At 41.8% G+C, this 13,004-nt stretch overlaps 1 pseudogene; it reads right to left on the reverse strand.

The window, feature by feature from the left end:
- Window positions 1-11,912: 11,912 nt before the first annotated feature.
- Window positions 11,913-12,771, reverse strand: LOC129538143 (poly(A) polymerase alpha pseudogene; annotated as a pseudogene).
- Window positions 12,772-13,004: the final 233 nt, after the last annotated feature.

Consider the following 13,004-nt stretch of genomic DNA (forward strand, 5'->3'; position numbering starts at 1 on the left):
GAGGGTAAAGCACAAAGCCATGACTTCGGTCACACTGTGTGCAGTCCACCTTTCCAATCACAAATGGTTCTTAGTGCGACTCTCATGTCTGAAGAAAACTGCCACACACCCATCCTATTCTTCCATTTATAGTCACAATGCTATCAGAGGTTGACTGCAGATAAAAAAATATCCCATTTGCTGCACCGTTATTTACCCCAAATAATCACATTTCCTTTTCCATGGAACTTCTTTTAAAAAGAATTTCTGTTTCATTGTCATATCTTGTGGGGTGGTGTTGACACTGTTTGAGTTGGTTTGTTTTCATAGTGCTTGTTGACTCCCCAAAATGATCAGGAACTTATGCATTCAGTTATGCATCAGTTTGATAGACTGTTTGGACAAAGTTCAGTTTACATAGCTAAACTCAGAAATGATTTTCCTTTTAATTCTGTGGAAGAACACATAAGAAAAAGGTTTTCCAAAGCCCATTAGCCGGTGTACACTGTAACATCTTCAGAAAATTTAGAGCCATATTTTCTCCCTACAGGCTCTGGTGACAGATAAGAGAAGCTGTAATTATCAATATTTTAAGTTCCAGCCTTGTGAGAATTTCTGATCCTTTCAATCTTTGTTCAAAGAACATCTGTCTTCAGTTCAATAGTTTAAATGACCAAATCAGTAAGTGTTTATTTTGTAAATTGACAAAGGGAAAGGCAGAAGCAGGCTCAACCTTTCACTAATATTTTGTTTACTGTGATAGAAAATGCCACCAGATAAATTAGAGTCAGGAAGCTTTTCTCTAACAGGCATATAACATTTACTAATGAGAGGCAGAGGATTGTTTTGTTCAAAAAAATGTAAAGGGATTGAAGTAGCATTCTTGAACGTTCTGTGTCATTGACCTTTCCCTCATGATGAGTTAAGATGAATTCTTTGCCACAAAAGCAGTATATCTGGTGTTGTAGGTATCAAATACACTGCAATATTTGCAAGATACTTCAGGAATAAATGGAGCCAGGCTCTTGTAGAGGGTCAGATTCAAGTGAGAAGTGCAGAGAGTCAAGGGTAAGACAATTTAAATTTTCACAAAATTTGGAATGAGAACTCCGAAAAAAGAACTTCTTTGACCCCTAGCAAGGGTAGGGGTAAGAGGAACGTTAGATGAATGCCTAATTGGAATATAACAGAGGTTTGTCAAGAAAACACACTGATCATAGCAAACATTATTTTCCAACAACACAAGAGAAAATTACACATGGATATCACTAAATAGTCGATACCAAAATCAGATTGATTATATTCTTTGCAGTCAAACTTGGAGAAGCTCTATACAGTCAGTAAAAATAAGACCTGGAGCTGACTGTGGCTCCAATCATCAGCTCCTTATTGCAAAATTCAGGCTTAAATTGAAGAAAGAGGGGAAAACCCCTAGGCGATTCAAGCACGACCTAAATCAAATCCCTCATGATTATACAGTGGAGGTAACAAATGGATTCAATGGATTAGATCTGGTAGATAGAGTGCCTAAAGAACTATAGATAGAGGTTCATAACATTGTACAGGAGGCAGTGATTAAAATCATCCCAAAGAAAAAGAAATGCAAGAAGGTAAAGTGATTGTCTGAGAAGGCTTTACAAATAGCTGAGAAAAGAGAAGTGAAAAGCTAAAGGGAAAGATATCCCACTGAATGCCGTGCTCCAGAGAATAGCAAGGAGAGATAAGAAGGCCTTCTTCAATGAACAGTGCATGCCTGTAAATTCCAACAACCATAATATTTTCAATGGAGATTACTTTATAAATATTTGTACTAGGACTTCCTGCTCACATAAGCCAAGGTAAGACGTTGAGTGAGGCTTAGGTTGACTCTCATGGTGCTATAGAGTTACAAATACTCCTCAGGGAGATCTATCAAGAGGCTGCAACTTAAAAATATAAGGATTTTGAAAACAGACTTTGAGCTAGGGCTCAAAACACTGCCAAAGAGGTTGGAACAATCAAGAATCAGATTTTGATCAAGTGGTATGATGTCAGGTTCCAGGTTCCTCAGAAGAGGGAGCAGATGCCAACAGGCTGGCATGGGCAGTATGCCCACCAAGACAAACATGGTGAAGCCAGTTAATACAAGAATGAGGCAAGGCTGTGCCCGCTGATGTGAGGGCTGACACCAGGCATCCTATGTAGTGGTTTTTAAAATGAAAGCAAATCAACTTGACTAATGGCACAAGAAACCAATTTTTTAAATTTACTTTTAATTGGAGGATAATTGCTTTACAATGTTGTGTTGGTTTCTGCAATACATCAACATGAATCAGCAATAGGTATACACATGTCCCCTACCACGTGAACCTCCCTCCCACCCCCCACCCCGTTCCATCCCTCTAGGTTGTCACAGAGCACCAGGTCTGAGCTCCCTGCATCACACAGTAAATTCCCACTGGCTCTTTTACATATGGTAATGTAATGTTTCAATGCTACTCAATGTCTCAATTTATCCCATCTTCTCCTTCCCCCACTGTCTATTCTCTATATCTACCTCTCAATTGCTGCCTTGCAAATAGGTTCATCAGCACCGTCTTTCTAGATTCTATATATATGAATTAATATACAATATTTGTCTTTCTCTTTCTGACTTACTTCATTCTGTATAATAGGCTCTAGGTTTATCCGCCTCATGAGAACTGACTCAAATGTGTACCTTTTTAAGGCTGAGTAACATTCCATTGTATATATGTACCATAACTTCTTTATCCATTCATCTAGGCTTACTTCTGTGTCCAAGCGATTGTACATTGTAAATAGTATTCAGTGAACATTGGGGTACATGTGTCTTTTTCAATTATGGAAGAAACCAATTTTTTATTCATTCAATAAATAGTAATTCTTATGTGTCAGGCACTCTGTTAAGTGCTAAGAATATAAAACAGATTTGATCCCTGCTTAACTGAGCTTATAAATCAGTGGGAAGGAAGACAGATATAGATATATCATGACATATATAAAACACACACTAACAAACAGCCTCAGGCTGAAGTTCTGTGAAAGGAAAATATAAGAAACAGCATGAGAATTTTTTTTCATTGATCTGTTAGTTAACACACAATATTATTTGTGTTAATATTATTGAGTTTTAGGTGTACTCCATAGTGATTTGACTGGCGAAGGCAATGGCAAGCCACTCCAGTACTCTTGCCTAGAAAATCTCATTGATGGAGGAGCCTGGTAGGCTGCAGTCCATGGGGTCGCTAAGGGTCAGACACAACTGAGCGACTTTACTTTCACTTTTCACTTTCACACATTGGAGAAGGAAATGGCAACCCATTCCAGTGTTCTTGCCTGGAGAATCCCAGGGAAGGGGGAGCCTGGTGGGCTTCCGTCTATGGGGTCACACAGAGTCGGACACGACTGAAGTGACTTAGCAGCAGCAGTAGCAGCATAGTGATTTGACATTTACATAGATGATGAATGATCACCAGGGAAGTCGAGTAAATATCTGGCTCCATATAAACTTATTACTTCATTGTTGACCATATTCCTTCTGCTGAATATTACACCCCCATGACTTAATATGTTACTGAAGGTATGTATCTTTGGATCCCTTCCTCCTGTTTCACCCACACTCATCCCCTGCCCCTCTAGCAACCACCTATTTATTTCATGTCTGTTTTCATTTATTTGCTTTGTTTTGTTTTTATTCTACATACAGGTGGGATCGATGGTATTTGCCTTTCTCTCTCTGACTTATTTCATTTAGCTAATACCTTCTAGATCTATCCATGCGGTTACAAATGGGAAGACTTCATTGCTGGTGGCTGAATAATGTTCCACTGTGTATATATACCACATCTTCTTAATCCATTCATCTGTTGATGAAGACTTGTATTGCTTTCATATCTTGGCTATTGTAAGTAATGTTGCAATGAACAATGAGATGCATATATCTTTTCTAATTAGTGCTTTGGTTCCTTTTTAGGCAAATACTCAGAAATAAAATTGCTGCATCATATGATATTTCTGTTCTTAATTTTCTGAGGAACCTGCATACTGTACATATTCTGGTAGTCATGCCTGGTCCCTAGGTTCTAGTTGGCTGCCAGGCCTTGCCTTGTATGATAACCACAGGCCTGCTGTAAATGGCCTAAGCTTTTCATATGGTTGGCTGTGTGGCCTAGGGAGGTATGGCAGCTGCTGTCAGTCTGCTGGTGGGTGGACCCAGAACCCTTCATGACTGGAGGCACAGTTCTGGTGATAAAGTAAGCCACTGGCACTAATAGGCGAGAATATGTGCTAAGTCGTATCAGTCATGTTCAAATCTGCGTGACCCCTTGGATAGTCTGCCAAGCTCTTCTATCCTCAGGATTTTCCAGGAAGAATACTGGAGTGGGTTGCCACTTCCTACTCCAGGGGATCTTCTTGACCCATGGATCGAGCCTACATTTTTCATGCCTTCTGCATTGGCACGTAGATTCTTTATTACTGAGGATTCCAAAATGGGGCTTCCCAGTGTCACCATGGCAGAACAGGCTTCCAAAAATGCCTGCTGCTAACGTCTCCATTTCCAGTTGCCTCCTGACTCTTAGGAGGCTCGCTAAGTTCAGAAAGTGGGTCTGATTCAGGTTCCTTTGACACTACTGCCTCTTCACTGGGACTCAGAGCACATGTGATTCTGCACACACTCTTTAAGAGCAGACTGTCTATCTCCTGTAGCTCTCCTCAATGTAAGCCCTGCTGGTTTTCACAGCCAGACATCCTGAGGTCTAGGTTTCTTTTTCAGAACCCTGGGAGCCCAATTTCGAGCATAGCCCCTCTGCTCCTTGAGGATGACCTCTGTGATAGCGATTGTCCTTCCATTTGGAGGTCACCTACTCCTGGGGTGTGGGTCCTGACTACACCATGTCTTTACCCCTCCTACCCATCTTGTCACGATTCCTTCTTCATATCCTTAGTTGTGGAACATATTCTCTGCTAGTCTTCAGGTTGTTCTCATAGACAGTTGCTCTGTAAAAAGTTGTCAAGTTAACATGCATGTGGGAAAAGAATAATTCTGGGCCTTCCTGCTCTGCCATCTTGGCCACTTCCCCCATGAGGACTGACATTTATTTTAGAGTCAGAGAAGACTTTCTGAGGAACCAACTTTGAAAAGAGACTTGATGGATTTGTAGAGGTGAAACTGACAAAAGAGAGGGAAGCAGAGAGTGCAGAGGTGAGAAGGCGTGAGAAGTTCTGTGAAGGGGTGAGAACTCTGGGTGCAGGGACTTGACAGAAGTCCAGCATTGCCAGGGCACAGGAAGGAGGTGAGAGCAACAGACATGAGACCAGGGACCTGCAGGACCAGTCAACTGGGGTAGAGTTTTGGAATTATGCCAAGTGGAGCTGAAAACCTTTGAAAGTTTTCAACCAGAGGAGTAAATGGTCCAGATTGGCTTTTGTTTAAGAAGCTCACCTCGGGAAATCCCTGGTGGCCCAATGGCTAAGACTCTGTGTTCCCTACGCAGGGAGCTCAGGTTTGGTCTCTCGTCAGGGGACTAGATCCCACATGCTGCAATTAAGAGTTTGAATGCCTGAACTAAAGATTCTGCATACCACAACGATGATGGAAGATTGTGCATGCTGCAACTAAGACCTGGCACAGCCAAATATATAAATATTAGGGGGAAAAAAGAAGCAGCAGCTCACCTTGACTTGCTAAATTGGAGCAGGTTGAGAGTGGAAGCAAAAGGAATAGTTAGGAGGTTTCTGCAATGGTCAGAAAAGAGCTGACCATGGCTTAGACTGTGGAAGGGCACTGGAGACAGAGAGAAACCAGAGGGAGTTCTTTTTCAGCTATCCTCTGCCTGGCAGATAGATGAGGCCCACTCAACCCCACTTCCCTATGTGCCTATTCCAATTGCTGTCAAAAGTTCCACCTAATATGGGTCCATCAATATCAGAAAAAAGATCTCAAGACCACCCAGCAGTTACCTGGCTTGGTTAGTAATCCTCAAAAAGGAGAGATTTTTCACAATCAAGATGCACATGAAAACTCGATTCTGCTTAGGTTAAAAGACTACTTCTGGTGAGCAAAGCAAAAGCATTGCCTGCTGCTAATTACTTTGCATTCGTTTTGGCAGGACATACCTGAAATGCTAGCGCCAAACACACTGGAACTGACCTAACCACAGGAAAAGCAACACTGCTTAGTTGAAAATCTGCAAGAAACTCGTGATTTATTATTAATGTCACCATGGGCACTGGAGGCTTTGATATGGATGCTGGCGATACCTGGCGTGCTTTCAACCAGGCACAACAATCTCACACTCTTTTCCCCCTGCCCGAGAGCATTTAATTCAAGGGGAAAGAAGCTTTTTCAGCAGTTTGCCCTTCAGACCAGTTTTGAGTGCAGAAACCAAATAATTTCAAAGGGGATGTGGGATTTGCTCTCAGCACAATTTGAAAAACCACAAGGTTTAGTAAAACAGGGCTTGCAAAGGAAATGAGCACTTCTAAGCAGGACTTTCAGGCACATCCTCTGTCATTTAAATATGAAACCCACGTTTATTGTCCAGCTTTGAAGTTTCCAATTCTTTAACTTCCCTTACCTTCAATGCACCCAAAGGCAGAAAACACTTAGGACCTTGATTCCTGTCCCCAGTCCTTGACCACATACAGAATTATGTATAATTACATCCCATTATGGATCTCAGGCAGAGAAGGCAATGGCAAGCCACTCCAGTACTCTTGCCTAGAAAATCCCATGGATGGAGGAACCTGGTAGGCTGCAGTCCGTGGGGTCGCTAAGGGTCGGATACGACTGAACGACTTCACTTTCACTTTTCACTTTCACACATTGGAGAAGGAAATGGCAACCCACTCCAGTGTTCTTGCCTGGAGAATCCCAGGGAAGGGGGAGCCTGGTGGGCTTCCGTCTATGGGGTCACACAGAGTCGGACACGACTAAAGTGACGCAGCAGCAGCAGCAGCATGGATCTCAGGAGAATGCCCAGAGCTTCCTAAATGCTCCTTGGCAAAGCAGGGCTGGGGTGGGAAGGGAGGTAGACAGAGCCATGCACTTCCAGTCTTGTAGATGAGACTACAGAGCACACAGCACCCTTATCCTCTCAGCACTCCATGCCAATAACTTCATTTAATAAGCTCCCATGTCACTTGCTAAGTCATCCTTCTGCCACAGGGAATATTTATTCCTCTAAAATAGAGATAAGAGGAGCTCCCGTATTGATCCCCTGCTTTGGCAGCGTTAACATTCATTCATTCATTCATTCTTGAATCAGCAAATATTTAAATGCCAGACACTGGGCCCCTTAGACAAGTTACTTAACCTCTCTGAGCGCCAGAGGTCTCATATTTATAATGGGGTTCACAACCCAATTGCAAGGTAATTTTGACAATTAAATGATATATTTTTCTTTTTTTTTAATTTATTTATTTTAATTGGAGGCTAATTGCTGCTGCTAAATCACTTCAGTCGTGTCCGACTCTGTGTGACCCCATGACGGAAGCCCACCAGGCTCCCCCGTCCCTGGGATTCTCCACGCAAGAACACTGGAGTGGGTTTCCATTTCCTTCTCCAATGTGTGAAAGTGAAAAGTGAAAGTGAAGTCGCTCAGTCGTGTCCGACCTTCAGCGACCCCACGGACTGCAGCCTACCAGGCTCCTCCATCCATGGGATTTTCTAGGCAACAGTACTGGAGTGGCTTGCCAATTACTTTACATTATTGTATTGGTTTCGCCATACATTGACATGAATCTGCCCTGGGTGTACACGTGATATTTTTAAAACACTAAGGAGTGTCTGGCCATTAGTAGCTGCTCCATTTTGTTTTTTCCTTTCTTTGTCCTTGTGCTTGCTCTGATCACTCTTTCAGTGGGGTCTTTCTTGTTGCTGAACTTATGTCCATCTCAGAAAAATACTCAGCGGAGAAATCCATGGACAGAAGAACCCAGCGGTCTACAGACTGTGAGGTCATAAAGAGTTGGACGCAGCTAAGCGACTTTCACTCACTCACTCACATACCCTTAGGGGGCTTTCCTGGTGGCTCAGTGGTAAAGAATTAACCTACCAAGCAGGAGATGTGGGTTAGATCCCTGGATCTGAAAGATCCCCTGGAAAAGGAAATGCTAACCCACTCCAATATTCTTGCCTGGAAAATTCCATGAACAGAGAAGCCTTGCTGGCTACAGTCCATAGGGTTGCAAAATAGTCAGACATGACATATTGACTACACAACAACAACACAACCCTTGGAGTTGCCAGAGGAGGTTTTATAGTGAATATTCTAGAGCCAATTCTGTGCTCATGGAAAAACAGAAAGCCCTTGCAGTTCTTAGAAGTCAAGGTCATGGAACTAAGTTGGTCCGTAACATACCTCCATGATGGGATGCATTTGTTTCCCTTTCTCTGCTGATGCCATGATGATTTCTAATATACTGCCTTTGGGAGGTCAGGTGAATCTTGTTCATACCCTGTGGGCTCTCATATTAGGCATTTACTGTGCTCTTAGAGGGAAGAGTTCCTTTAAATGATCTCTGGCTTCCCTATTAAGGCACAGAGCTCCACTCTGCTGCAGCAGAGGCTCTGTAAGGTCTCCGGAGCATCTTGTTATTTGAAAAGGTACCACAAAATATCAAGCAACACCGGCTACATAGTAATTGAGAAAAATAAAATATTCATCAGAGGACATTACTGAGAAGGAAATGGCATAGTTAATTTCATGAAAACTCCATTGTAACAGAGGAACAAAATTAATCATTCAATTGTGTTATGACTCCTGAGCCTCAAAGCCAACATAAAATAATTGAGGGAAAAAATGAAAATAAAACAAATCTCTGGCATACATGGAGAGAATGCACAACTGGAAGGTGATAGAAAAATAATAAATAAAAGGCTCAAGTAATGCAAATGCTGGCTGAAGTTCTCTCATTTACTTAGGAAGACAAAACTTACATTTTGCTAGTGTCAATGCTAATAGTCCTAAGTCGTTTGCATATATTTGATGAGAACATTAGTAAGCAGGAAGATATGAAACCTAAGAGCAAAAAGCTATCAAAATAAGAATGGGGTAGTTTTGCTAGCCTCAGCTGCAAAATTCTTCAGACTCCATCCATAGCCTGCATTTTCCCACATAAAGTTCATCCTATAAGTAAGCCCATTTTTAAAAAATTCTGTTTCACTGCAGGGATCATTGAGAAAAATCCCATCTTATAAGGGCCTGCATTCCAGAGAGTGGTGTTGGAAAGGCGTGTCTCAAACTAAAGGGGCAGCCACCATTTACAGAGCACCTATTCTCTTCCAAGTTCTATTGCAGGGCCTTGATATATACCTCCTCCTCTGAGTCACCTGTGTGGATGAATTGGAGAAGCAGCAATGTAAGCAATTAGGAGAGATTGCCAACATAGCAGGAACCTAGAATTCCAATCCTACCTCCGTGCAAATCTGCTGCCTGGCATTTGGCATATTATGTGACCTATCTTTGCCTCAGTTATCCCATCTGCTAAATGGGAGTAATCATCCTTCTTGTGCCCACCTCAGACAGTCCATGAAAAGACCAAGCACAATAGTAAAGAGTGCAAAACAAAATGTAACACAAATGCCAAGAGTTTTTGCTTTGTTTCATTTTGCTTTTGGAACCCTTTGAACTTAGGATACTGACTGGCGTCATATGCTGATGAGCTTCCCTGCTGGCTCGGTGGTTAAGAATCCACCTGCAATGCAGGAGATGCAGGAGACTTGGGTTTGATCCTTGGGTTGGAAAGATACCCTGGAGAAGGACTTGGCAACTCACTCCAGTGTTCTTGACTGGAGAATCCCACAGACAGAGGAGGTTAATGGGCTACAGTTTGTGGGGTCACAAAGAGTTGGACATGACAGAGCACTCACACACACACACACACACAAATACTCACTGAAGGAACAAATGAATCATCTAAATCTATCAAGTGAAACCTCAGACTCTTGCTATGGGTTTTTGCAGGAACTGGGTACATTTCTCCTGCTTTGATGATTGATATGACCTTGCAGTGCTCCTCGTTATTTCTGTCTTGTTCTAATTATCAGATTCCTGAAAAGATGGGGATGTTAAGCAAGTGGTTTTGTTATTCCCCCCTCCACCCAGGAATCTTGGAGTCTCTCCAGATGTTTAAAGAGCTTGGATTTGTGGGATAAACTTCTCATTTATTCCTCAGACTCCAGCCATACCCATGTCCTCTCACATCTTTAGATTTCTGAAATTGATAGTTGCCACACTACCTTGCTTCTGCATTTTTGCTCTTCCCAATAACACCCACATCAACTTCCCCCTTTCATTTCAAGCACTCTGTAGAAGTATATTCGTGTGACTCCCCACATGTATTTGTCAGTGAGAGGCAGAGAGGGAGGCTTTAAATCAACTGACATCATGGTTTAGGTCATTCAGAGTGAATGACATAAATGACATTGTTTCCACATCTCCATAGAATCTGAACATTCTGCATTCCTAATGCTGCTGCTGCTTAGTCCCTTCAGTCATATCTAACTCTGTGCGACCTTATAGAATGCAGCCCGCCAGTCTCCTCTGTCCATGGGATTCTCTAGGCATGAGTGCTAGAGTGGGTTGCCAAGTCCTCCTCCAGGCTATCTCCTAACCCAGGAATCGAACCTGAGTCTCTTGCATCTCCTGCATTGCAGGTGGATTCTTTACTGCTGAGCCAACAGGGAAGCTCATCAGCATACTCTAAGCCAATCCAGGGGATCTTCCCAACTCAGAGATTAAACAAGTGTCTCCTGCATTGCAGGCAGATTCCTTACTACTGAGCCACCAGAGAAGCCCCACATTCTTAACAGACCTCACCAATTACCCAATTTGACGTTCCGTTTGTGTAGATGAGGACTTCCCAGGTGGTAACAGTGAATTTGCCTGTCAACATAAAAGATGCTTGAGATGCAGGGTTTCTATCCCTGGGTTGGGGAGATCCCCTGGAGTAGGAAATGACAACCCTCTCCAGTATTCTTGACTGGAAAATCCCACAGCCAGAGGAGCCTGGTGGGCTACAGTCCCTGGGGTTGCAGTCAGACATGACTGAGCGGCACACCATGCATGCACACATGTGTGGATGAAGAAAATTTGGTCCCAGGAGTCTCAAAACTTGGGAAGCAAATCACTTCCCCAGATTGGAAAGTATATCATTTGTCGCTACTTTATTTTCTTTTCAAAATCAGGAGTCCTCCATCTGGGTGACTAGAACCACGGCAAGGGAGGTACTTGACTATGGACTGTTGGGAGAAGTGGTGGAAGACCCAGAAAAACTTAGTGTTAGAATCTAGAGACGGGGACACCCACCAGATGTAAAGGATGCTTTTAGTGCTCTCCAAACAGGCTCTATGAGAAACAGAAAATGAAATGTATATGACCTTAACAATAAACATATGTACTTAACACAACCAATGACATAGATCTAAGATACGTGATCTAGAACACAGGGGGTCAAAAAGAACTAGGAAATATGGAACAGTGTATCAACAGGTGCTGAGAAATTCTGATGTTAAAATGCATAAGCAAAATAGAGATCTGAGCATTACTCCATATTCAAACTTTACTACTTAATTTAATATTTAAGACCTTAATTTAACATTTAAGACCTAAAGTCTGTGATAAGAGAAGCATTTAACAAAATGTTTTAAAAAACCTATTTTCACTAACATCTAATTTATTTTGAATCTTTATTTTTAATAAATGATTCTTATCTCATCCAAGGAACTCAGCAACATGGTTAAAAATCAAATAATATAGAAAAGTTTAGGATAAAACAACAAGTCTTCTGCCTAACCGCTCCTTATTCCTCCTATCCTATATCTGAGACAACCACTTTTTATCTTTTTTAGCTGTTCATTTTTCTGTTGTTATTAGCAATTTTCTTATCACTACTAGGTTCAGACCAGTATTTCTTTTTTTTTTTACAATCAATTTTATTTTAATATAATCTAAACACATACCATTTAGAAAATACCAAGAAAAATTTATGTATAAGAGTTGATGCTATTGCATTTGGATAAAGCTGGCAAGTTCTTGCTACTAGCGTAGCCCAGGAAACACCACCGAGGAAACCTAATATATTGGAATAGATGTTGTGGCGTTTGGCCCACAGTTTGATAGCTCTCAGGGTTAACCTGAAGTTGTCAATGTTTGGTACTAGATGTAAAATTTCATCGGTTACCCTGCAACAGTTAAGACTTCTTATACATCTTATATCTAAATTTTTAAGCAGACTGTCATCTCTTAAATCCAAGTCTTCTGGAATAGTCTGCAGTTCTAATCTTGCAAACAAAATATCAGTCTCTATCCCATCAAAACACAGTTTGATAACTGGTACAAATGCCTCTTCAACAGCTCTTAAATCTTTTACTTCTTCCTGTAATTTCAATTTATCATAGAATGAGGTGAAAAAAATCACTTCCATCAACATGTCTTGGTGCAACACACAATGCATCAATATCAGCACCTTTTGTATGTACTCCTAATCTATAAGATCCAAATGTAAAAATTTTCCCACCAACATTTTCAATTACAGATTCTTGCTTTCATTGATTTCTCGTATCCACTCTTTTACCAGGTTATTTAATTTTCCCCAAATTAAAATCCTGCGCTGCAGTTCCTCTTCCTCTTCAAAAACCTCAAAGAGCTTCAGAGTCTCAACTAGCTTCTGTGTGAGCAGGCAGTCAGTCTCCTTGGGGGCTGCTAAGCTGATGGGAGAAGTAATGCCATAATGCTTCTGTGGCGGCTATGTTTGCTGTGATCCCTGTATTGTAACTGGAAACAGCATCGTCTCCTGCGCCGGCACCACCTAGTCACTCCCCCCACCGCCCCTCAACCGCCGCCGCTGCCGCCCTGGGCATGATCCACTGAGGCCCGTATTTCTTGATTTATCAATTAACTAATCACCATTGAAACTATATTTTGTGTTTCTGTTGTCATCAGGTGAACACTTAGATATTTGGTTCAAGCAAATTAAACATGCGTTCAACCTACAAGGATTTTTGTTGTTGTAAACCTTTT

Source organism: Moschus berezovskii, chromosome 2, assembly GCF_049115385.1.
Source record: "Moschus berezovskii isolate FMDL1 chromosome 2, NW_MosBer_1.0, whole genome shotgun sequence".
Lineage (NCBI taxonomy): Eukaryota > Metazoa > Chordata > Mammalia > Artiodactyla > Moschidae > Moschus > Moschus berezovskii.